The sequence below is a fragment of the Dermacentor andersoni genome, chromosome 11, assembly GCF_023375885.2.
Source record: "Dermacentor andersoni chromosome 11, qqDerAnde1_hic_scaffold, whole genome shotgun sequence".
Classification (NCBI taxonomy): domain Eukaryota; kingdom Metazoa; phylum Arthropoda; class Arachnida; order Ixodida; family Ixodidae; genus Dermacentor; species Dermacentor andersoni.
In genome coordinates, this window is record NC_092824.1 from 69451644 (window position 1) to 69477956 (window position 26313).

Sequence of the window (26313 nt, forward strand, 5' to 3'; positions counted from 1 at the left end):
CGCCCCACTTGGCTCCGTTTGCAACGTGCCGCGCGAGACTGTCCGCGCCAGCCAATATATCGCGAAAGGAAAACACGTATGCAGCTGTGCCAAAATTAGACATTCGGAAGTATTATAATAGTTGGTGCAATTTTTTGTAAGATAAAGAGTTTAGGTTTGTATATCTTCTACCACAGGCAAGTAACCAGTGCTTTTGGTTTAATAAAGGTCGACATTGATCGTGCGAACAATTCTGCCTAAATCTCAATTTTTATACTTCCTGAATAAATTTCTATTTTCCTTACAAAATGATAAATATTTACTTAATTCTATCGATTTATATTATGTGGTTTCTTTACCTCCTTTTACTTAAGTACGTATTGCGATATAGATACCACATAAGCCAGTAGAGTTAAAGAAGGCTTACAAAGTAACATCACGTGCGTTGAATCGTCACACAATCGCTGAGTCGCGACAACAAAAGTAACAGAATAAATGCGACTACGCAATCCTAATTATAATACAGCGCCAGGGGCGCATACAGAGAAAAGAAACAACGGGACGGCGCGCTGCCTCTCAAGGTCAGATTTACAATTATGTCAGCACATAAACTCGCCCAACTGTTCCTACTGTTCATATACAAATTTATAAAATATAGAAGGTAGAAGTTATAGCTGGAAATGTTCATTATTTTATTTATAAAAACAATCATGTACCACCGAAGCAAAAGAAATAAAGAAAAATAGAGGTTACCTATGTTACAGTAAAGCAGATTGCAATCAGTGTTGATATGTAGATTCGAAGACTGAGATTGGAAGAAGCAGAAAATTTCATTGTCGGCATACCTCATCCACTGTGCGTTTATACATAACGTACTTGTATTTCACCTATTCGCGCACGCGGTGTATGATGCAATAGATTATGCGCATGTCGGTTGTTTCGTGTGCTGTGCGGGAGCGATAAATTGCACGCATGTGTTTGTGTTAACCAAGTTGCTACAAAGATAACAGAGACATTAAATTCCGGTAAATTAAACATAAGGCCGGTAGAGGAAAAGCAACAGTTTGGTTTAACACGATTGCTTGTCGTATTGCCTGTTGCCTAAGGGCGACCAATGTATTTTGAAGAAAAAACAAAGTACTGGGCGAGCTGACCCATTTTCCGCTCGGAGTAGTAGGTCCAATGAAACCACTCTTGGTATTATTTTTAAGGGTTCCTTTACCACTGAAATTTATATAACAGGGCTCCCAAATGTTTTTAAAAAAGCAAACTTACGCGACATTTCACTACAGCGATCAAGATGTGGAAAGTGACCATATGCTGCGGTACCCTTTACCATTTAAAAACAATTGCGGTCGTACGTCGCGTTTCTGCTACGCTCATGCTATACAGTGTATCCGTCATCGGACATTTTTAAAGCGGAAAGCCTAGATCTGTTTCAAGGCCACGTTATAATTGCACAGAAAATCGGAGTGCTCGTATCGCTACTGGCTCTTTCGTCGCCGTCGTATTTCACATCGCTGCCACATCGACGCTACTAACCATGCCAAAAAAGACAGTCAATTATTGTAGAGTCAATTAAAACACCCGAACTCAGGACCTTTGATAGGAGTCGAACCCACGAGATTTGGTGTTACTAAGGGCGAAGATGACTAAGGCACAGTTAATAAAGGTAGCATAATTAGGGCGCTCGAACCCACGACCTTTATTGGGAAAAACAAGTAATAAGAAGCAAGAATGCATTCGAAAGAAAATGTCGAGTAATTCGATGGCTCTCTCTTGAGCGCGGTGACATTAATCTCCACAATCTATGGCGTATGCTAAAGTGACTGTCATTTTTTTTCATGCTGGTCTCCCAATAAACTTGATCCTTCGAAAAATTCTCACATAATCACCTGCGACTGTCATAGCAGAAGCAAACTTAGCATAGTTTGCAAAGAAATATTTATGAACTCCATCTTCGTTGATCCGCAATCCATTCGAATTCATCCTCTCATTCTGAACTGTTCAAATTGACACTTGGCTATGAGACAAAATCTGTTTTGTATTATGATCAAGTTATTTAAGCCCAAAATTTCAAATACTACCTAAAATGCCTGTATTTCACACAGCTCCGGGATGCACGAGTCATGAATGTAATTAGCGCGAAAAGGCTACATTCTCCACGACGATGCCGAACCACAACATGAGGGTACAAAGGGAATTTTTTCTAACATAAGCGCTGCTTTGCATCAGCTTTGTAGAAATCGTCCGCACAGTGTCTTTTTTTATGTCCCAACCTGTTTTATTATTATTGCATAAAAAATGTTCCATGGCGCAAAATATTTTCTTCCAGAATTGTTAGGATTCTGTCACTGTGGCAAGTGGAGCACGCCTGTTATATAGGAAAGTACATACAGAGGCATCATGCCCATTGCAAGTAATTTAACGATAAAGCTGAAAATGCTCGTGCAAGTCAAGGTAGGTGCCGTTTCGACCACGGTGGATGAGTGCCCTGCACCAGATGTTGCCCCGTATGCCGTTTGTGCTTTTCCAGCCAGCGCCCTGCGCCTTTAGTGAGAGCGAAACATTTCAAGTAGCCCGTTTACAAAACAGTACTTTGCCTTTCTTGAAATTTGTATCAACAAAATGTACTTTCAACTTTTCGCCACAGCTGTGTCTAACACCTACACGTTTATTAATTGCAGCATTTCTGACGACGCCTTGTGTTTCCAACGGAATACTCAGCACAAGCCAATAACAGACGGGACTTACAACGTCGACGGTACGTAGGCGATGGTCGCACGCCTTTACAACAAACGTGGAAGATAGCTCAAACGTGCGTGGCAGATGAGTACTCATTGCGTATAAAGAGGCACGTTACCAGCGGCGCCTACACCGTTTCCGCATAAGCCACTTCTTCACTGTCCTTAGAAATGTGTGGCCCCTTTCCCTCAGCCCCACCGCCGGTAAGCAAACAAGGTGCGTATCTGGTTGACCTCCCTGCCTTTGCTATCCTTGCTCTCGCTCGGTCTGTGTTGATGGAAATACATGCAAATTCAGACGACATCTATACAGTTCAAGTTTTCGAACGAATTTGTACTTATATGACCGAGTTGAGAATGCATGCTCCCAGGTGGTCACGTCAGAATGCGATACTCTACGTTCCATTCCATGATTCTACGTTCCATTCCATCGCGGAGCACCAAGTTGTTGCGTGAAGTCAAGAGATAGTTACAGAAAGGAAAAGCAACGACTCCTGAAGCAATGCAGTAGGGTTCGCCAACGAATAAAGCTTCTGGCCTAGCACCATCAACCTTCTATCCATCTATCATTTCCTATGAATTACCCTTGCACAGCGGAGAATGAACACCTGTGCTGTACTTTTGTACCGTACAGGTGTCACTGACAATGGTAGCACTGGTTACGTGCACCAGGGGTTCAGCAGCAGCATTGATCACGCAACGCCCAGCACAAGCTGCAGAAGCATGGAGGAATCATCAGTCATTATAGAAGGCATCGCCAGGTGAGCCCATGTTTAGAAAAGTTTCTTTCCAAAGAAACTCTGAGACTACAGGGATGGCTACCCGTGGAAAAATTATGTCTGTACTCGCTAATTTCTCCCGGGAAGGGCTAGCTATGATGCCCAAAACAGGCGCTGCATCAGCAGTGCTGAGTGTTCGGCAGGCGGAGCTTGCCATGACATACGTAATATTTGCAAGAGAGCGACTGGACACGGACAGAGTAAAACAAAACAAAAACAGGCAGCATGTAGCACTCCTGTTACACGTGAAGGCACGCTTCAAGGATGGTTACCGTGGTTGCTCACTCCCCCTGTGAAATACCTGAATATAGTGAGGAGCAAGATGTTCATCTAAAAGAAAGCGCGTACAATCAAACAGAGGATGTCTAAGTCTACCTCGGTAATGTAGCGTAAGTGCCCAGGTAGTAAGCAAAGCGGTCCAAATAAATGTGTACTCCCACACTACAGCGTACAACATAATGAGATCGTGGTTTTGGCGCGTAAAAACCCCAGAATTCAATTTTTGATGTTTTAATATTTTTACATACACCAAACGTTTCAAAGGCCATAATAAGAAATGTATTAGGTAGCCGTAATTTAAGCAGTTGCTGAGCCGCAGATATCTCAGTAAGAAAACATGAAATATGTCAAAATGTCAAGGAAAGTACTCCGTAATCCCACCATTTCTTTTTTTTTTTTCGGGTAAATAGGCGCTCCCTATTTTTGATGATATTAAAGTAAATCTTATTTTAAATTTAGCCTGTCGTACTTCTGCATGTCATTGAGGGGGAGTTCTCAGCTTGATCGATACGTAGCTATGATACGTTAACCGCTAGGCCAACTGCACAAGTGAGCCTTGTACCGATAATACGGCGTGTTGCAGTGCTTGTGTAAACAAGTGCGAGCACCCCGACCCGTCCAGGCCGCCCACTTTGGTTTTAATTTGATTTCCTTATTTCTTTCCGCTGAAAGGGCAAGAAATATATGGTAAAAGCTATGTCAATATGCGTGTCTCGACTTCGGCTGTGTTCAAGAACTTCACAACAAGAGGTAGCTTTAGGCAATTAACCGTGTAAGACTTCACCACAAAAATGAAAAGAAAGGAAAACTTAAAGCAGTGCAAGGCAACACGGAAACAATCTGTCGAGCAGGAAAGCCTCACCAAGCACACTTGTTCCGGGCTATGCTTTATGCATCCGGGCACGTTCTCAAGTGTTTCACTGATTCACTTAGTCATACGACAATGATTGGCGGTTCGGTTGACACTAACGCAGTATTATAAAATCGCAGAAGTGTGCCCGATACCCGAATTCTTCAAAGGCTTACGCATCCATTATTCTCGCATTAAAGCCATTGGCCTGATTTCAGAGATGTGCGTGACCAGTTAAATAAACACGTGCTTACACTCGCACACGCAGCGCTGTGGGAGCGAGGACCGCATTATCGCCCTTGGAATTTATACGGAACATCACGGAGATCGCGACGCCGACGGCACAACTGCGTCTTGAGTGTCCATATACTTGCTATCACAATAAAGAATAAGCTTGCCGGAGAGCGGCAGAACAAGCCTTGGCAGGTCGGTTGAGACGCGTTGACAAATGAGGCTTCTGTTTCCGAGATAGCTAGATGAGTGTGCACGAGTCCGCCATTAACAATTGCTAAATAGCCAGCGTAACGGTGTTGTTTCGCAAGCTTATAAGATCTTGGGCTGAACGTTACAAATAACCTCTCAAGTTTCAAGCCAGGGTTCAGTGTCTAATGTTATATTCTTGGCTAACTGCTGCATGCCGCGGAATATTATTCGGCTTCCCTGCTACTAGCGTCATTTGGTACGCATTGCTGTGGTTAGCTTACCGTATGCCAGAAGGGTTCCCGTGCGCTTTGAACAAAAGAGGGTGCCTTGACAAGACTATCCGATATAAATAATACTGTGTATGCCTTGCGGCACACATCCATAGAATATGTATAGCCTTAAGAGCACCTGCGTCGGCGATTCCTCACGTATCGGATAGTTGTGTAAATGGAATATTTTAGCGGGATACAAATCGCAGCAGGTTCTCTGTATTGCTTGCAAATACAGGAGCTGTATCGGTTTTTTACTACATTACGTAGAAGAGTCTTCCACGGCGCATTTGTGTTGCACGCATGGGAAAGCGGGATGTGGAAACTTAGGATCGGTATCCTTTTCGCAGAGACAGGACACCTCGAAGACGCGCATGGCCACACCGTTTCGCCTTTAATGATGGTTAATTTTATTTTGCTGAAGTTGTATGTAATGACCTGTTCTTTCTTTATTGTGGGACAATAATTTTTGATTTTCAGTCATAAGCGCTTGTGCTTGGATTTAAAATTATGTGAAATGCATAGTGCCTTCGAGCCAGTGAAGTTGGAGAACAGACAAGACTTGCGGAAGCATGGCCACATTTTGCTATAGCGTATGCTTATCTACTGCGGGCGAGTAAACTTTATCGAAAGTAGTTGTGCCAGTCACTGAAAACACTTTATGAATATTTCATAATAATTTTGCGTCTGTGAAGTCACGACCATGTTTCGAGCCATGCCACTTTACAGACGATGCCTCGGACACCAATATCTCGGCATTACCATGGCGGCACGATGGCCGTTAGGAAATTCAGATTGTGGCGCAAAATTTTCCTCTAGGTGAAATTATGAGAAAAATTATGCTAGGAAATCTCGAGGCATTCGCGCATCGTCGCAACCGCCATTCTATCCTAAGTTCCACTGCACATGTGTCGTCCAGGCGGAGTTTTGGAAGTCACGTAAACTTATATGCGTGTGGGGTGATGAAGAGACGGCGAGCAAAGTCTGATGCCTTGACACGTAATGGCTTTCCCGCTCTCTTGGTCTGCGCGGCGGAAATCACGCGTAAAGGGCAGAGGCATCAGGAAACGTTCTCTTTGGGACAAGCACCTGCAGGCTCCTACGCCGGCCCTCCTCATCACGCCATCTTTTTGACAGGGCATGTTAGATGTCATAAGGTGACGTGCTATGCGGGTGATTGTGCACGTGGTACAACATGTTTCGTTAATACGTGAGCCGTCATTAGAATATACACTGTCTAAATCCTACGAGCCTTACTTTTGTTGTTTCTAATATCATGCTATAAATGTAATAGTTTCGCCCTTCCGCGAAGACTGCGTCTATATCGGCACGAGGCTTCTTTCATTCCAATATCTTAGACCGTAGTTTGTTTAAGTGCGATGTGCTTTTGTGCCTTAAGGATTTTGGAAGCAAACGTTTACACAAGGGAACTTGTCCTGATGTGATGTGTCCCCTATAGTCGAAACGTTGGCTTCAGCTACGATTTTTGTTCAAGCATTGTTGCCTATGTGTTCATGTGAATATCTTTCTGGTGTTGCAGAATTCCTGAGACCACCAGTATTGACCAAATGAAGACAAAGTACTTCCCCGCTGATGGCACATCCACCGTATCGGGTAGGTGCGGGAATGTTTGCGGCCACTGATATACCATGCCACGCCTTCGAGATGATAGAGGAAGCTAACATCTGCTATCGCACACTGCAAATTGACACCGCATGAATGAATGAACTCTGGGGCTTTACGTGTCAAAAGCACGATCTGATTATAAGGCATGCCGTAGTGTGGGACACCGCATTTATTTTGATCACCAGGGGACCCTTAAAGGAGCAGTGACACAAATTTTCGATCTTATTTCTTCCTCTGCAATAAGTAGGTGATTAACCAGTAATCACAGCCGGAAACATCATTTGCTTCAGATCACGACAGGTAATTATTTGGAGTCTTGTTTTTAGCGAGCAGTCCAAGTTCCGGTTTCAGAGAGCAACGACATAAGCCAAAGAAGGAGTGCAAACACAGCTGGCCACGTGATCGTACAAAACTGTGACGTGCGCTCGCCGGCGCGCGAGCTTCGCATTGCCGGTTCGTCTGCTACGCCTGCTCGTGCTCATCGACGTCCTCGCCATCATCGTCGTCCTCGTTTTCTTCCACAAGCGGCGACTGTTTCCTGCAGGCGCGAGTCGCCGCCGTATTAGACGTGGTCAACCACTTTCGATTGGATCCACTTCGAAGCAGCGACTCGGAAAGTTCAGTCAGCGACATCTATCAATATGCGTACGCACTGCTACAAGTAGTACGAACCATTCGTCGAGGGCGCTTTGTGAATGAAGAGTATTCCGGAGCGCATAAGGCTTGGGGGTACGTAGTCTTGATGGAACATCATCGGACTGCTCTAAGCTCGGCGGGTTTTGTTTATACCAGGCACGCTCGAAATGAAACCTGCAAATCCGGCTCCACTTCAGCGGGGTCCATTCTAAGCGTCCAGCGGCGCGCACGAACTCGGACCACTTCTGCCGCTTATCGACGCCGACGGTTGCGAACGATCAAGTCAGGTGAGCTGGCGATCGGTGGGAAACGGTATAAGCCTAGGTCGCAGACCGTCAGATCCGAGGCCGGCGGCCCTTGCCATCCAGCCGAAGCTCCTAATAAAGCACATATATTCGTCAACGCAATCAGTGTCTTCAGATTTATGTCGCTTATAAGTGACAGCACAATTAGTTATCCCGACGCCGTCGGTAGCGATGAGAGAGCACGTTAGCCAGGCGAGTCGTCCGCAGAGACGATTGCAACGGTTGCTACGCCAAATATTTACTATTTCGCGCAACGTTTTGACACGCACACTTTCGATGGCACTTTGCTCCGAGTTATGCCACCTCGGAATCACACTTTAGCAGATTTCTTGTGCTGCCGTCAGCGTAGCGATTGGCTGCGCGCACGTGTGCTTTAAGATCGATCTTAAATATGATCCAAGCTATATTCGCCGTTTGTATTTTGCAGACGAAATGTGTGTGCCCAAGTAAATGGATCTCACGTTAGGTCGACTTGGAATTCTTGTGTCAGTGCTCCTTTAACGTGCCACCAATGTTAAGCAGCATCGTCGCTGGCTGAGGTGCACTTCACACACCTTTTCGTTATTCGGTTGATCCAAACTTTCGTTGCCTCCGTCAAATCATTTTATTACTAAGCATTCTTTGTCTCATTCAATATACTGTGGCAACCCAGGAATGGAGTGCAAGCTCCGCCCACAATTCCCAAGCCCGACCGCCCTCACCCTCTCAAAGCAAAGCCAGCTGGAATCCGCTAGCACCTTAATGACCTGGCTCTGCTAACGTAAATGTAACCTAATCGAAGATTGAAAGCTCGCAATTTCAAGTTAAAGTATTACCTTTGTCTCAGCGCTGATATGAGATTCACCCATAAGATTTGCCAACATGTCCAGGTTTCATCATAACATACGGTTCCAGATTCCCCGCTTTTCAGGGATAACTGGTTTTTTTCATAAGCCCAATTTTTTTGTAGCGATTTTAGAGGTAAAAGATGGAAAGTTTACTTCGCTTTACTTTTCAATAACAGCAGCAAACTAGCATGCAGAGATCGTTCCCTGCATGCATTTGCATGTCACATTTTGTTGTGTGGCATACAGCACCGATGTCTGGCGCTGAGTCGCTTACAACAAAGCCAACCAATTGTCAAAGCGTGACAAGAAGCGAGAGAGCGAAAATCTGCCATTGAGAGTTCAACCAAGCTCCGGTCTAGGCAGCAAAGACCAAGGAATACGGCAATGAACAACTGCCGGAACACATGCGTGTCTTTTTCGTAGCCTCACGTTCTGGCTTTCCACGTTGCCACTTTGATTTGAATTCAGAGAATCACTTCAGACGGCTGCAGTGATGTCAGTTTCTTCTTGCTTCCTGCGCGTTAATATCACGGAATGCTCCAGCCTTGTTGTCGCACAATGGAAAATTGGCGTCTCTCCTTTCAGGGCGTACGCACAACGCAGAAACTGGAAGCACTGGTTTCACACTTCCGGTCTACAGCAGCAGCGGTGGTGCAGACAACGCAATGGCCAGTACAAGCTATGCGCGCATGGAGGAACCATCGGGCATTTTTGGAAACGACGCTTGGTGAGCGATACTTTCGTATGAATTGCTTTCGATGGAGCAAACAACTGAGACGACACGGAACGCTATCTCTGGCTCAATTATACTTGCACTGACGAACTCGTGCGACGGATGGAAGTGTTGTTGCCTGAAATGCCAAATGTCATCTGCAATCAAGACAATATGGCGCTGACGCAAACAGGAAGCTTTAGCTCAGACCCTAATTACATTGAAAATGAGAAATCAATCTGCTCGATAGCACACTGCAGGAATACTGAAGTTTCTGGCATTTGAAAAAAAAAAGTGGTTTATGTGGTACCTATCGAAAATTCAGAAACAGCAATACATACAAAGGTGCGATTCTATAAACTGCTGTAAATGACACATCTAAAAACACAAAATTGATACATTACACCACGCTCTGAAATATAGTATTTTATGAGCAGATAATTTAGAAATCCCGACAAACGCAAACTACATGTAAACGGGAAATGTATACACAGGAAGTTGTCCACCTAACATTCTCCGACATGCAGGTAATATAACTGCGATATATATTTTTCTGTGTAGTTACTGTAGTAAATATTGTGTGATTTCTTTTTTTGTTGTTCACAACCAAAGTCAAGATGGTGATTGATACAGTTGCTCTAATTAAACTGTTTCAATGAAAAGCCATAAATTATGTTCGAATTCATACGGCAGGCAATAAAGATCTTTTCTTCAGCCTAGACCAGTTCTCTGAAAACGCTACTGCCGCAGCTGTGGCCAGTTATCCATTTCTATAATTTATCATAACAGCATTTATTATCATTGATTTATTGATTTATTTACGTAGTAACAATTATTAAATACATAATCTGGTTTACATACGGGCTTAGCCGACACGATTAGAGGAAACGTACAAGCTTACACCTCATGATCGAAACGCACCACAACATTCCACGAGTCACGTGAACAATGACTAGGATAAATATAGGTAAATAAATAAATTGCATACTAACGACACCACAGCGTACAATGTTAATCAAGTTCATAGGGCAGAACATTTAAAAAAACAGACAGGAGAGAACACATAGACTAGGCACTTGTGTATATGCCCTATTCTATCCATATATTTTTTGTTTTATTTCTCCCATAAACGGTAGGAACGATGTCGCGCCAGCGATGCCAAAACTTCAAGCATGCAAAGTTCATCAATTAACACAAAAAATGTTATGGACAAGGAATCGAAAGAAAGAGAAATACAGGTGTTCGATGTTATTATGACGAACATTGCAATGAGCATTGTACTGTATTTGTACAACAGAATTTTTTTTAAAAATTCCTCGGCAGCACATTTTAACGATCGTGCGTGAAAACACTGAATTATTTCATGTTATTCTACATGTAAGGATTTAGTTACGACATACGATGATGACGAGTACTCCGTCTGGCTGTATTTGTCAGAGATAACGTGACGCCTGGCGTACAAGGGGTCCTATAAACCGCAGACCTGTTTTAGCTCAGGCAATACAGCCTGTTTCAATACGAAATGTTAACCACTACCGAGCACAAATTTCTGGACTTTTGCCTGAACACTCCTTGTTAGCGTGAGAGAAATGCATGAGTATTTTTAATCTGTCGAACGTGAAGGTTTACTAACTAACCGCCGTTTTCAGATAGTCCTACTCACCTGCACCGGTTACGTTTAGGCTACACATGATGTAATAAGACTTTTGTATTACTTGCCACTCCAGTGACTATAGTTTGTGTTTTTCAGTTTAATGCCACAGACGACGAAAAGCACCATTGTTCCAATTCTGCCAATCTAGAGGACAAATCGAGCGTTAAATATAAAGGTAGTAAGTTATTGCACATGTGGAGCAAGTCGCCCAACGTAAACGAGCGATTTAGTTTGCCAGGTTCTCAATTTCCCGAAATGTGTTTACGTCGTCCCGTTACAAGAGTCGGTTATTTTGTGCTGCTTTGTCCGTCTACTTGCAGGAGTGCTACTGGAGCTGGGGCTCGAGAACAGCAAGAGTTGTCCGGTGCATGTTCCAATGTTTCCAGCAGTCGCGATGCCTTACACGGGCACGCCAACGAACACACGGGTGACACAGCCCAAATTCGTAATGCGTGTGTTCTAACCTCTGTGAAGAATTCGAAGTTCGTAAAACATTGCCGGAACAGCACAGACGGACACCACAGATGCGAAGCCTGTGATAAATCGTTCCACCTGGCTGATGACCTAACTGCACATTACCGCACGCACACACGCGACACACCCTACCAAAGCCGTATTTGTAATAAATCGTTCCAGCAGCCCAAACATCTTAATGACCATAAGCGCACGTATACAGGCGAGAAACCCCACAAATGCCATATTTGTAATAAATCGTTCCGCTGGTTTAGACATCTAGATGACCATAAGCGCACTCACACAGGCGAGAAACCATACGCTTGCGAAACCTGTGGTAAATCATTCGCGCAGACGGCAAGTCTACACATACACCAGTACACTCACACAGACGAGAAACCCCATGTGTGCCATAAATGCACCAAGCGATTCAAAACCATACCACATCTCAAGCGTCATCTCAACTTGTACTGTAGGAATGGAGCTTTCGTTTGAGAAATATGTCATCTTTTATTTATGCACAACTCAGGTCTCAGCGCCGCCAAAGCATGCACGAGGATAAAACGCTGTATGAGTGATGATACTGGTGTCAGACGCACACTTCTGATCGCGATCGGGGCCCATCAGGATTGGATTTCGTGATCGCGATAAACAGTGGTCGCTGCTACATGGTTAAACGATCCGGATCGAGTTATTGTCGTCTGCTGATCGTCAGCAACTCTCAGAACTGCATAATGTATCGGCTACAAATTCAGTTTGTAAAATATGGTTAAATTTGGGCAATATTTCTATTTTACGCCTGATATTACTGGTAAAAATATTTTTTAACTTTTTTACTGAGCTGCCTTCCCTTCTTTTTAACGTTTTCAGAACACTGCGCTAGAGGTCACATACGTCAGCCTGCGATTGCGGTTAAGGGGACTGATCGAAATTGGCGAATCGCGATCGCCCAGATGCAGAACCCGCAGGATCGCGATCCCAAATGACTGCGTAGAAACACCCGATCGGGATCAACCCGGATCCCGATCGGCCCCAAGCGCGATCAGAACTGTAGGTGTAACACCGGTGTAATACGTGCTACTTATGTGGAGATTTACTTGGAGACGCGGTTCAACTACTGAAACACCTTGTGACGCAAAAGGGCGGGCAGCCGTAGTATTCTGACTTGTGCGTAAATTAAACTCGCCCGCAGCTTTTGGCATAACAACGTGAGAGTGAAGCCATGCTGGGAAACAAGGCTGATACTCTTTCACAGGATTGAGCAGCTAACTAAACGCATCATCTGTACAGACCGGCTTTTTTTTACGTTTAAAACGGCTGAGTAAAATGCTGGTTTTTAGAAATTTTTAGGTTTTTAGAAAAGACAAGACGTCATCGCCATAATTCGGCGTGCTTAAATGCCGAAGTACAGTGCAGGTCATGGCTAGAGCTCATTGCATTCAGAACTCTGTTGTTCTTGAACCTAGCTTTAGAAAACTCATTTGAAGACAAGTCCTGATGGGCTGCAAGTATGTGTTTTGTTTAAGTAGAAGGCTGAAAGGTCCGCACAAGGTCCTCGACAGGCGGTTTAGTTAGTGACTTGCTTTGTGCAAGCGTTTTGACCGTGTACTAGAAAACAAGATTTAGTAAACCATCCTTTCAGTGTTTCTGCTGTGTGAAGAGAAAACAAATCTCGCTAGGAGCAGTTTAAAAAGTAAGGCGTGTTTTTGTTCGTTTTTTCTTTGTCAACTGAAAAGTCATCTCTGCGATTAATTGAGGTTCTTAAGGCCTGCTGACTTCGTCAGGCAATATTATTTCTTTTAAATTTTTTAATACATTGAATATTTTGGTTCTCTCTTTGGCTCTTGTATTCTTACCGAAGATATTTGTTCCATACCATAAACAAAGCTGATGACAGTAGTGGGACTATTAAATTCAGATGGTTTGGAACTTCATTGTATGATATGGTCTTCTTCTACAAAATTTTTAGTTATTCTTGTTTTATTGTGGCATAACCTCCGTCAGTTTCAAACGGCAGTTTTTATCCCCTATGAAGTCGCGTGTACTGACTACGCCTGCTCTCTAGTTGCAACTGTAGAATCTTCTTAGTCTGATGTGACAAACGCATCCGTGCGAGCATTGATATGAGAAGTAAGGTGCAGCGATGCGTGTTGATGCCCTTACTTGTATATCTCTTTACTTTGAACGCGTTTGAACTGCTAGCAAAGGTTAAGTTACTGCTGAGCGCATGACGCGCCCGCATGTAACAGAACAGTCTCAAAATTTATCGCTGATTATATTGTTTGTCTGCGTTGTAATTAGACGCATTGTGTATACATATGTGCCTTCCTAAAGACGCGCTAGCTCCAGCGATCACGGAGGAATCTTAGACGAATCACGTGGAAATGGCCTACGCTCATTAAACACAAACCACGTTTTGGACGATCGACGAATGTGCCCGGCATTATCTTTCTGCCCGTGCATAGCTTCTTTGCTTTGTTCATTTAGGCCCAATAAAGACTACTTTGTCACTCACGGTTCTTGCTACTGTGTTGCACGCCGTTAGTACAACGTGACATCTCGTAGAGGTGCGTCGTTGCAACCGGATACGCCTTCCATGCCCAATTCTCACGAGAAACCAGAAACTTGAGGTCTTTCCCGACCCACCCAGAGTAGCCTATAGACGCAACACTAACTTTAAGGACATTTTTGAACATGGCGAATTAAAGACAAAGACGAAGTCAACATCCGGTTCCTGTGGCCACCCCAGGTGCTCTACATGCAAACATATTCTATCTCGTACTACATTAAAAAGTACGGCGTCGAATTACAGACACGGTGTAGTTTCGCGTTCACGTGCACTTCAAGCTACGCAGTCGAATGACTAGAATGTGTCGATTGTAACATACAATACATAGGTGAGACTGGACAACAAATTCCACTGCCATCGCGCAGATACAAAACACAATTTACATAACGCAGTAACCAACCATTTCAATGAACATGGCCATATATTCGATGAAGAAAGGCCCTAAAAATCGCAAACTAATTTCTGTTCCCCTCGTGAGGGTAAATGTATGGAATCATCGTCATACACAAATTTAAATGTCTACACTCGAAAGGAAACAATTTTGCACGTGGAAACTTCGAATCACTGAAAACTGTACCTTACAGCAGAAATTTTCACATCATTAAATGCAAAAAAACACTTGATGGCACAAGGCAACCTCGACTCTTAACGTCACCTTTTCATCCGTTTCGAGTTCTTACTTGTTTTTCCCATACCACTCGATTTCATATTCTCTTCCAGCTATTGCGCTTATGTCAACCATACGAGCGCTTTCTCAAGTACATCTGCCCTTTCGATTTTTCTGCCGTCAGGCTTTTCTTTATTCCTCCCTTTTTTGTTTTGTTTTTCCTAATCTTTCGCTCTTTCCTTTCTTCTTTACTTTTCAATTTTTAAGAAGACTGCCAGAATACCTTTTCCGACGCCTCGACCACGAAGGGTGGCACCATGTCAGTGTGCCGCCGTCACGACGCCTAGGCCTAGGTCCAAAGGCTAACGTCCCATGAAAGACCGAGCCGCTGCCTACCAACTACCCCATCCATTGCCCCCAGTCTCTGTGACGCAACATCAACACTTTCAACATCACCGACGCACTGCTGCTACGCTTCGCAAGTAATTCCTTCAACTCGTCTTTTTGCTACTCGCACACTGACCGTCTGACCATCTTTTCTGAAACCATAAACGCTTGCCGCCCATCACACCGTGGCTTCTGTTCTGTTGTTATCTGAAGGTCCCCTAACCGCTCCGAGCCCAAACACCCTCCTATGTCCTTCTTTTCTCTTTTCTTCCTTTTCCTTTTTTTTTTTTTTGTTGCCTTGCCAGTCTTTTGCTCTTATCCCCTTGCCTAAGAAATCACGTCTAGAGGCGTCAAGAGACAGCGCTCACTTTCTTTTAAGCCTCTCCCTTTACAGCCAGCTACCACCGACAACCACCCGTGACATCCCACTACTAAATAGCAAAAACCAAACCTCCAAAGAATGGCAGCCGCCTTTGCCAGAGATACGCCCTCCTATGGAAACGCTGGCGAGCCTTCCTCAGGCACCTTATGACTTCTTACCTTGATAGCACACTCTGTATTGGTCAAATAACCTTTAGGAGCGCACTCTACGTAGCAGCCATGCCTGCTGACATGAGCTCTTGAATCGTGAACGTTGCTTTGGCGCCGGAAAAGAAAGGAAAGAATACTTTGAACCACTCGTTCGATATTCGAACATCTGGTTGCAGCACGTCAGCTTTAAAGCATTTCTCAAGCATTCAGTTTATTTGCGAGTGTTCCTTGCTTGTCGATTTCGCGCAAGCAGTTTGGTTTCAGAGACACACAAGGCGAACACGTTGCCACAAAAGGTCCGGTAAACTATACATCAGTATCGAACGAGCCATAGAGTTTCATACCATAATTGCAAGAAAGAACTTACGTTAGAGAACCCCGGTTGGTCGAAATTTCCGCACCCCTCCACTATGGCGTGCCTCATAATCAGAAAGTGATTTTGGCACGTAGAACTCCATAATTTAATAATTGCAAGAGGGAACTCTGGCGCTAGCGTCCACGGAAGCTGCAATCGGGGCGGTTCGGCCACCATGGGAGTTATGGAAAGCGCATGGATTTGCCTAAACTTTGTCCTTCTCGCTTTAAACGGCATTCGACACTTTGTAAAGTCGTCTATTTCAATAATGTACTGCTTAATGAATAATTCAATTAACATTGTCAAAATACCTCGACGGCTGGACTCGAACATACGACCTCCAGCACAGACGCCCGATATTTAAACGACAGCGCCATGAACGCACACATCAACAAGAGACATATCACGCACATATGAGTTAATCGCTGGAAAGCTAGTACCCTAACGCCTTTGGCGCGTTTCGATTTGGCCACGTCGACAAGCTGAGCCATTGCAATGAGTAGCAGTTCTGCGTGTTCGCAGCATCTTCTACAATCAGAGAAGTATACGTTGCTCTAAAATTTACGATAATGAAGGCGTGCGAAGCGCAATAAACGAATCCACAAGAACGTCTGAATCCAAAAGCATGATGATCAGACAGACCTGTGTACTTCCCATCATTCACATGACAGCTCGACGATTGCAGCGGCTGAGTTCCCTCTAGTACATCGTAGGAAACTCTATGGAATAAGCCAAGCTTGTTTCATTATGCGAACGAACGCACGCATCCGCATTTTTAGATTTCGCGAATCTTCACCCAAAGTGGAAGCTCGTGAATCAGCGTGCAGCGTGAGACAAGACGATGCAGCTTCTAGTGCAAGAAGCGGGATCCGCATCTATTTCTCAGAAAGTATGTGAACCCGCTTCTGTAGATCAAGTTTATTAAAAAAACGGCATTTACATTTTCTCATGTTTTCCCAAATGGTCCACATAGTTATAGGATGACAGAACTTGCGACTTGCTTTCACGTAACTGTGCTAGTGCGTGCATCGACCTCTCTCGGGGAAAAAAGAAGAGTTTTTGCGTTTTACATGCATTTGAATAGGTCGCATCGGAGTTAGGCCCGAGCTAAAGCTTTCTCATAAGGGGAAAATAAAAGATCACTTGAGTAACTATAGGCCACTGCCAATATTAGGCACTCCGTTCAACTCCCGTCCGGAGCGACTTTCATTTTGAAAACTCTGACTGAAGATATTTGGGACAACCTGTATCTACTTTATATATAGAAACTGACGGTGGTCGACCCCGCACCACCGTCAGTTGCACCTCAGTCTTCGAAAAATCAGGACTGGAGTCGAATGAGATCCACAAGAACAGCTTGCCATGTGGTGAACGCTGTAGGTACTACGTATTCCGAAGGAATCTTTCTCGCCTCCACCGTAAAATCGCCACTGTATGCTTCCTTTTTTTACCAGCGGAGCAGTCCCAAGTCGAACCTTCGCCGTCCGTTGTCCGGTGTCACGCAGGGGCGCGGGGGAGGGGGGGGGGACGGATTCAGAGCTCCTGACCCACTACTGCTCTATCCTTCTACTTGCCATTCTCTTCCTCCTCTTTCACTTGTGGCGTTCTTTGTTACTCTTACAATATATGTATATACATCACGATAAGGGTTTTCCTTTATTAAGCCCGAGATACACGGCGAAGGACCCTCGGCTCAGTCCGCGCTGATGATGCACCCTCACGCGCGACGAAGATGAAGGGCACACACCTGATGACGAAATGTACAGACGATGATGAAGTGCACAACAAATGCCACAGATCGCACGAGAGCGGCAGCGCAGACGTCGCCCAAACCCCGAGCCTCGAGAACGGAAAGCGCAAGCCAAGCCCCGGTGGCAGAGGCGAGCTAGCCCGCAACTTCGAGAGTAGGAGGCCGAGCGGTGACGTGGATGCAGAGAGATTCCTCTCACTGAGGGTGCCGACGGATGGTTCAAGAGAGAATTCCTCGACCGTGAAGGCGGCCACAGCTGCAAGGTGTGTGATAGACTTGGTTTGATCGCGACCTCACTCAACTGAAGAGTGTGCGCAATCCAGAACCGAAGCACGAATCCAGCAAAACGGCGATAACGAGACAAAAGACTCCTGAAAATCGCGTTAAAAACGAGCTCAAACTTCAGAAAACGACCACCAGCTTCGCTGTTTTGAAGGCCTTCAACTGCGTGGAACAGGCTTGGCTCGTTTTTTTACTACCCTAGTTCTTGGAACAGACGCGTATTAAGGCTACACCAAATGGCTACACCATATTTTGCTTTTGATTTTCATAATGGCGGCTGGCGCGCATGCCTAGTCCCACTACAAACATTTGCATGCTCCAGCTACCCCGACTTGGGGAAGTGGCGTGCTTCAGCCAACTGCAATGCAATAGAGAGGCCTGCGCATGGAACCGCGGCCTCTGTGATCACCGCCGACCCCGCACCAGGTAAGTATGCAGGGATCGCAGCCTCAAAACGGCGCCATGCCTGAAACGATGGCATGTTGTACAACTAAACGGGTCGATGGAAAGTTAATCTGGGAAGGCGGTAATGTCGCGAGAGATGTTCAAGACGACGTTCCGGACACAAGATCATCCTGCTGACAAACATTTAAATTAGACCAATGCTCTGCAGACTGAGATGAAAGTGAGAACCTATGCGAGCAAATGTGTCAGAAAGTTGACATGCTGTTTTCATCTGCCCTGCCATTCTTGCCGCGGTAACTAAGTGGCTACGGCCATGAGCAGCCTAGCTCGAGAGCTCGGTACGGGCCGTGGCGGCCGCATTTAGATGGCGAAAAAATGCAAAAAAGATGTTCGTGCACTTATATTTGTAACCACAACTGGTACACAATTTACCCAGATTATCATTACAACATACCTCATCATAATGTCCTGATTTCGACACGTGAATCCCCAGATTTCAAATAATTTTAACGGCACGTCTTGTTTTACTGAATGAGAAATCGTAGCCCTGAACTCAAGGTTGAGAATGTTAGCCTGCGCTGTCACATACCTGAACAAACTTAAAGTTCATGCACAGATAATTACATCTTTATTGCGCAGATGGCTGACCTAGTTGAAATAACAACTTTTACTGGTCTATTTACTACAAATGACTAGGATACGAAAAAAAGCAGCACGCCATTCTTTTATTATATGGTGTTTAGAAATGTTGTGGCCTTTACTTGTCGCCGGCTACTCCTTTTCACACAGGGATTTTTAAAAAACGAATAAATCGTAACGAAACAAGTGAAATCATAACAACACTAATTCCGATAACGTAAGTTCACTAATGTCACACTATAATTGAAAGACAATCCAAATCAAAAACACGAAGCCCAGTCATGTAATTAGACTAATGCCACACTAAAACAAAGATCAACTCAGTAACACATCAACACAGAGTCCAGTCACATATGTGCACTTAAGTAAACACAAAGTCCGGTCACATACCTTGACTAAAATAAGGGCACATAAAAAAAATCACGGATTAAGAAACCGGGGACAAATAACCAGGCATTGGATTGGCCAAAGTCGGGTAAATGAAAACCATGGAATGCGCTATCACATCTAAAAACCCTAATCAATACATTCCAAGAACATTGCTCGGTTCTAGAAATCTTTGAAGGACCTGTAACGCTCGTCATTGCAATGAGTATGTTGGCCAAGTACCTAAGATCTTCCTGAGGTGGAAGCGCCTGCGATCTAATGTCACTAAGTCAAGTGCTAAGCGTTGTCTGGGTGTGGGGTGTGGCGGACATTCTAGCAGAAGATGCTGTACATCGTCATCAGCGTGGCTACAAGTGCATTCCGCACTGTTAACTCTTGAAATGTTATGCAGAAAATGTTTTGCGCACGCGTTACCGAGACGCAGATGGTGAATCAGCGTTTCAAAGGCTCTGGTTGTATTTAGTGTGGACGGGATTTTGGAATTGAAGCGATGGGTCAATGTGAAATAAATCGGAATATTTCGTGTTCTCATCAAACCGTGTCAGTTGGCACCCACGGGCTAATATCCCCCGTAGTATGCGGCGCAATTCGCCTTGTGTTAAAGGGAGACCATCTGTGGCGTTATTTGAACGCGCTTGTCCAGCTGCCTTATCTACTGGATCATTAATTCTCTTTCATTTATAACATCTGAAGTCAGACTAGTAGACCACTTCAACATCGACCAAATTTTAAAATTCATTATTTTTGTGAACACCTTGATAAAGACAGTAAATCAACATCCGAAATCGTTCACCTATATACGCGTTTAAGTGTTGAAGACTTGTAGACTACCTCAAGCATACACTTGTTATTTATGTTTCTCTTTTAGAAATTATATTCGCGATAAACGCAGCTGTGCTGTTCTTTAATTTCATCTGACAATAACGCAGGAATGCATGTATTGAAATATTTATCATTGCTCTGTTGAAGAAACTCGATGACAGAGCTGGCCTTGAACGGTTTCCTTCTAGAATGATCACTCGCCGTGGTCGCTTAGTGGATATGGTGTTGGGCTGCTGAGCACGAGGTCGTGCGATCGAATCCTGGCCATGGCGACCGCATTTCAATGTGGGCGAAAACACCCATGCACTTAGATTTAGGTGCACTTTAACGATCCCCAGGTGGTCGAAATTTCCGGAATCCTCCACTACGGCGTGCATCATAATCAGAAAGTAGTTTGGGCACGTAAAACCCCCTATTTTTTTTGTAATGATTGTCATGGTTACACAACCCAAAGAAGGCCTGCGAAAGAAAAGGAAAAGGTGCCCAGAATGCCGGTTGGGGCTTTTGACAATTTGAAGTTTCTTAAAGAATTCCTTGGCATTGAGTCGGAAGCTTTTTGCACTGTACCGTCATATACATGCGCTGGCGGTGGCCCAGAACTGAATCTACGATGACCCTGACACCATTAGCGGCGGGCAAATGCCCTCAGTAGTTTGTTTTCCACCCTCGCCCTGAGCACACAAGCCACGTGCACACATACACCCTCATCCACGCTATGTAAAATATTCCCGCCCTCACTTGAGAGGAATCGTTATGCCACTGACATTCAAATGCCTACGTTTAAGACACTAGTTTGCTTGCCCTGCGAGTGGAAATTGAACGCATACATTGACAGTGCTAAACAACGAGCAATGCTGAATTGCTATTCTATAAAGCTGCAACCAACCAGCCGCATCCGCCTCTTATCCTCGGCTTTTAGTAGTAGGAGCGCCGATTATCGAGTTGGGAAAGTTGCCGTATTAACACGAGTTGCTTCTTGTTTTGCGTTCGCAATACAGCAGGGCAGGGGCAGTGAGGCTCTACAGGACGTAGAAGCTGCCTTGCCTTGCCCCGTCTTGCCCATATGCGTTGTTTTTGTGATGCAAGAATAATAAAACTCGGCCAGACGTTACACGCCTTCTGGTGGAGTAGTCAATGAATCGAGATGAAAGGAAAAGGTACATTAGAAGGTCGCCTGGCAAAGCTACACTTCCTAGTTTTACGTCACTCTTTTTCAACCATGCGCGATTCTGTTGATATTTATATCATCCGAATCGCACGTCGTATGCAACGGAAACAAAGAGGAATATTCAAAGTGGCGCCCAAAAAAAAAAAACGTAGCGCAGTGTCTTCCATTCTCCACGAGTTACAGACACAAAATTGAAGTCAGGTTTACATCAAGGCCAACACCCACAATACGTCCAACTATCGCGTCATTTCGCAGTTTTACATGGTTCGACGCACGTAGAAAAACCTCCGCAATAACAGCACCGATTTTGTTTAGACAGAAACTAGCCAAATGATGGTACGATGGTAAAATTCAATAGGCACAGATTATGTAGCTGCTGACACCATGATTTACTTGATCCATGCCGCATAAGAAACTGTATTTTTGCCCAGAGGTTAAGCAGATGAGACAGCGATCCGCATGTGTCGAAATTGGCGGCAGCTATGTCCACAGCAGCCTCATAAGCGCTTAGGTAGGGTCGGCATCACATTGCAGTGTTTCAATAAAACCTGACGGTCCCCCGACAGTCACAATCTGCGGATGCGGCCATTGTTCACTGTCCTCTTTCGCAACTTGATAATTTACGAATAATTACTTACCAAATTCTTTAAGTATTGCCTAAACCGCAGAATCATCACTGGAGATGTTGTAGAGTACTATTGAGAAACATTCCAATAATTTCTTTCCATGGTGACAGCGGCTGCGTTTTCTTTTTTCTTTTCCGAGCTGTCGCAAAAGCGCGCGAGATTTGAAAAAAAGTCCCACGTGAATACGTGTTCTCGCGCAGCAGCATTAATGCCCTCAAACATTCCGCGAAAGATCGATCGACGCTGCACGCATACCGACTGACACAATAGGCAGCAAGCAAAAAATTACAGGCTCTCTTAAGATCTGTTTTAAGAGGCGAACGGCGAAAGCCTACTCTTCCTCCTCTTACCATTCGCCTCTTTCTCTTCTTTCTTTTAGTCATTACTGCTGACTACTAAGCATGTTTAGTCATATGTAATCAATTCTGGTCATTACAAGCCGGCGTTAAACGTGTTGGTCATATCGTGGTCATTAGTAGTCATTACAAGTCATTTCAGTCATTATTAGTCATTACTAGCCATTACTAAGCATTTTTAGTCATTTCTAATGAATTGAAGTCGCTACAAGTTGTCGTTAGACGTACTAGTCATTTCGTAGTCATCAATACTCATTACAAGTAATTTCAGTCATTATTAGACATTACTACTCACTACTAAGCACTTTTCTTCTTTTGTAATCATTTGTAGTCATTACAAGCCATCGTGAGACATGCTGGTCATATCGTAGTCATCAGTAGTCATTACGAGTGATTTCAGTGATTTTCAGTCATTACTGCTCACTACTAAGCATTTTTGGTCATTTGTAATCACTTGTGGTCATTACAAGCCGTCGTTAGACATGTTGGTCATATCACAGTCATCAGTAGTCATTACAAGTCATTTCAATCATTATTAGTCATTACTAAGCATTTTAGTCATTTCTAATCAAGTGTAGTCGTTATAGCTCGTTGTTAGACATAGTAGTCATTTCGTAGTCATCAGTAGTCATTACAAGTCATTTCAGCCATTATTAGTCATTACTGGTCATTACAAAGCATGTTTAGTCATTTCTAAGGAATTGTGGTGGTTACAAGTTGTCGTTTGACGTATTGGTCATTTCATAGTCATTACTGGTCATTACAAGTCATTTCAGTCATTATTGGTCATTACTGCTCACTAGTAAGCAGCCTGTCAGCCGTCGTTAGACATATTGGTCATTTTGTAGTCATTGGTAGTAATTACATGTCATTAGCAGTCATTTTAATCATTACTACTGATTACTAGATATTTCTAATAATTTCTAATCAATTGTGGTCATTACAAGCCGTCGATAGGCATATTGATCACTTCGGAGTCATTAGAAGTCATTATTAGTCATTACTAGTCATTATTAACATATACTAATATCTATTGTAACGTTATCGTTCACTAACCGTTCCTATCAATTATTTCTCATTCTTGAATCTGTGTTTAATGTGTCTTATATGGCGTGATGAAGCTTCGGCGGACACTCCGGCAGTCAGGTCTGCTGACACAAGCCCCCCCCCCCCCCCCCCTTCACCATGAGCCTAGAAAGATTTTCAATTTAAAAAAAAAACGCTCACTGAGCTCCGAGAAAAGACATCTCTCTCTCGGCCTAAGTCATGACGATCCGGTCACGTGATTTTTCGATACACGCGGAAGCATCTGGGGGAGGCAGAAAGCACGCCGCGCGCGTTTCGGCATACGCTAACAGCTTCGGTTATGAAAGCGTAGCTTTGTTTACGACACACGCAGTTATGAAAGGGTTCGCCCTATGAGATTGGCACGCCACTATACATACCTATTTTCAGTTTTCCGAATGAGAATGTAAGAAGCAAAATTCGACTTGACTGAGTTTTCGCCATGCGCGGTTGATCTATCGGTCGCAAGGGCCAACTTGACGCGAACGAGCTGCTTTTGCGACGTCAGGGATCACAGGTTACGTACCAGTACCACAGCGGCCTACGCTGGCCCGCAACACGATTGCTTGGCAACTTAAAGCGTCAGCCATGTTGTATTCGTAAGTATACATGCGTGCCTGCACCAGGCAGTTGCTCCTATATAAATTCCATCGACTGAATGAGCGTTTGATTGCTTTAACGCTAGTCTCAATGCAACGCGCAGGGCACCACAGAGAAATCAGTGTCCTTTGTAAACAGCTCTTTGATACGGGATACACAACTGTGGAGGACTGTGCATTCATTTCGAAATTTCTTAAGGTGCCATTATTCTTCATAAACTAACATTTCTGCATTCCGACCCCTAAGTTAGTTCCCAGCTGCTAGCCTTCTCGCAGTAGCCTAGCGGAACCAACATTAGTTGTGGGTTCACCTTGAAGCCATCCCGAGAACTGTTTACGCTGAAAAGGCGATGAAGCATCACTTACAACTTCCTCGGAGGCTCTACGTTGCTTCGTGAGACCAGAAACCGCCATATTGACGTTCTTTCTTCCTTGGCACCCCTGAAGTAAGTCGGACCAACTCAGGCATCGGATTCTTCCGTGTGCTTGCAAAGCACCACTGCGTCACACGACTATCGCTGACCTTTTACCGGCGCCGATACTCTCGTTCCCAGCTTAGAGGTTCGCGTAGATAAGGAAGCGACGCGGAAACCAGCCGCCTTGTTCGGCGTGACACAGCATCCCGACAGCGTTATTTTATTTCCCCCTTTTTGATGCACCGTGTCTAGCGCTAAGCTTTGAAGGTTCTGGTCAGGAAGTCAGGGATGTCGCTTTTACTGTAAGCTGTCAGTCGCTTGGCGCGACTGGCCACACGCGAGACCAAAATAAAACCGGCGGCGGACAAGGTTGGCTCAGACGCCGAGCGATGCCATTTATCGCGAGGTGGTTCCCCTCAAGAAAGTGGCGAACGGATCTACTGTTGTTGGTACCAAACATAATCCAACCGCGTCCTCACAAATAATATACCTAAAGTACGTGGTGGTGTAGAGGATATCATTTGGTACGCGCAGTGTGCCAATGGAGGACCATCTTACGAAACCTGCGTAACTTGTGGACACTCGCGCGTGGTGTGAACGTCCCGCTGCTCTGAGCCGGATGACATAGCCTGCCCACATTCCACTGGTCCCTGCCGTGCGCCAACTCGGTTGGCAGCGATGCAGAGACCTGTGGAGGTTGCCGAGCTCTCTCTAGTCTGCTCCTGCCAAACGTTCGGCTGCTCGCAGAGGAATCGGAAGAGACACGTGATCAGAACTCTGTCGTATCTCGGCCACACTCCGAGGTTGAACGTGCGAGCGCCGCGGAGCACTCGGAGCTGGAGCGCGGCACTCGGAGTGAACCCGGCGATTATCTTCGAAGCGAATGATATCAGCCAGCCTAATGTAAATCCTATGGCGAGAAACCTGTGACCAGTTCAATGTGTGACAAGTGTATCAACGTGTTTTTTACGAATCATTGAAAAGTCGCTTCGTGTGAATATAGTGTTGCGTGGTGTGAGACACAAATGACGCTGAGGCGGAGAACTATTTCGGCTGTTGTTTTGCTGTCTTTATCAAAGTGGTCATAAAAATAATCAATTTTCAATTTTGTCGACGTCGAAGAGATCTAGTCGTCTCATTTCTGATCGTATTAAATGTTAGAGAACAAAAGGCGCGCAACTCTTCTATCATCCTTGTCAGTTTTAGTGGACAGAACAGTAAACGTTCTTTAACTAGGTCAGCCGACTGCGCAATGACGATGCATTCATATCTGCATGAACTTGTTTCTTCAGGTGTGTGACAGTGCCGGATGGAATTCTTATCTTGCGTTCTCGACTGCGACTTCTCATTCAGTAAAACAAGACGCGGCGTTAAGTAAATTAAATCATATCTGTGGGTTCACGTGCTGAAATCAGGACATCATGAAGAGGCACGTTATAGTGAGAATCTGGATAAGTTTTAAACCAGCTGACGCCCCAAATATAAATGCACGAACTCTCTTTTTTTTTTGCATTTTGCCCCCATCGAAATGCGGCTGCCAAAGCAGGGATCGAGCTCTGGAGCTCGCCTGCTCATGGCCGCAGCCACTAAGCTACCGCGGCAAGAATAGCATGGCAGTACAAAACAGCGCGCTGACTTTCTCGCACATTTGCTCGCATAAGTTCTCATTTGCAGCCCAGTCTGCAGAGCATAGCTTTAATTTAATTTAAAACTTTGTCAGCCCGATGACCTTTCGTCAGAATCATCAGATGAAATATCGTTTGCCACTTTGCCGCCTCCCCAGATTAACATTAAATTGACATGTCTGCTTGTA

At 44.6% G+C, this 26313-nt stretch overlaps 2 long non-coding RNA genes and 1 other non-coding gene across 3 annotated transcripts in view; 1 reads left to right on the forward strand and 2 right to left on the reverse strand.

Moving 5' to 3' along the window:
- Positions 1 to 24575, reverse strand: part of LOC140214249 (uncharacterized) — a 69244-nt gene extending 44669 nt beyond the window's left edge. Inside the window, exon 1 of the long non-coding RNA XR_011891207.1 lies at positions 24451 to 24575. This is a non-coding gene — a long non-coding RNA (uncharacterized lncRNA). The remainder of the gene's footprint in view (positions 1 to 24450) is intronic.
- On the forward strand, positions 3382 to 14052 carry LOC129381717 (uncharacterized). The gene is made up of 4 exons (XR_011891256.1): positions 3382 to 3484; positions 6864 to 6937; positions 9303 to 9444; positions 11404 to 14052. It is a non-coding gene; the product is annotated as an uncharacterized lncRNA (long non-coding RNA).
- On the reverse strand, positions 18290 to 18451 carry LOC126518416 (U1 spliceosomal RNA). Its single transcript, XR_007596388.2, has one exon. It is a non-coding gene; the product is annotated as a U1 spliceosomal RNA (small nuclear RNA).
- Positions 24576 to 26313: the final 1738 nt, after the last annotated feature.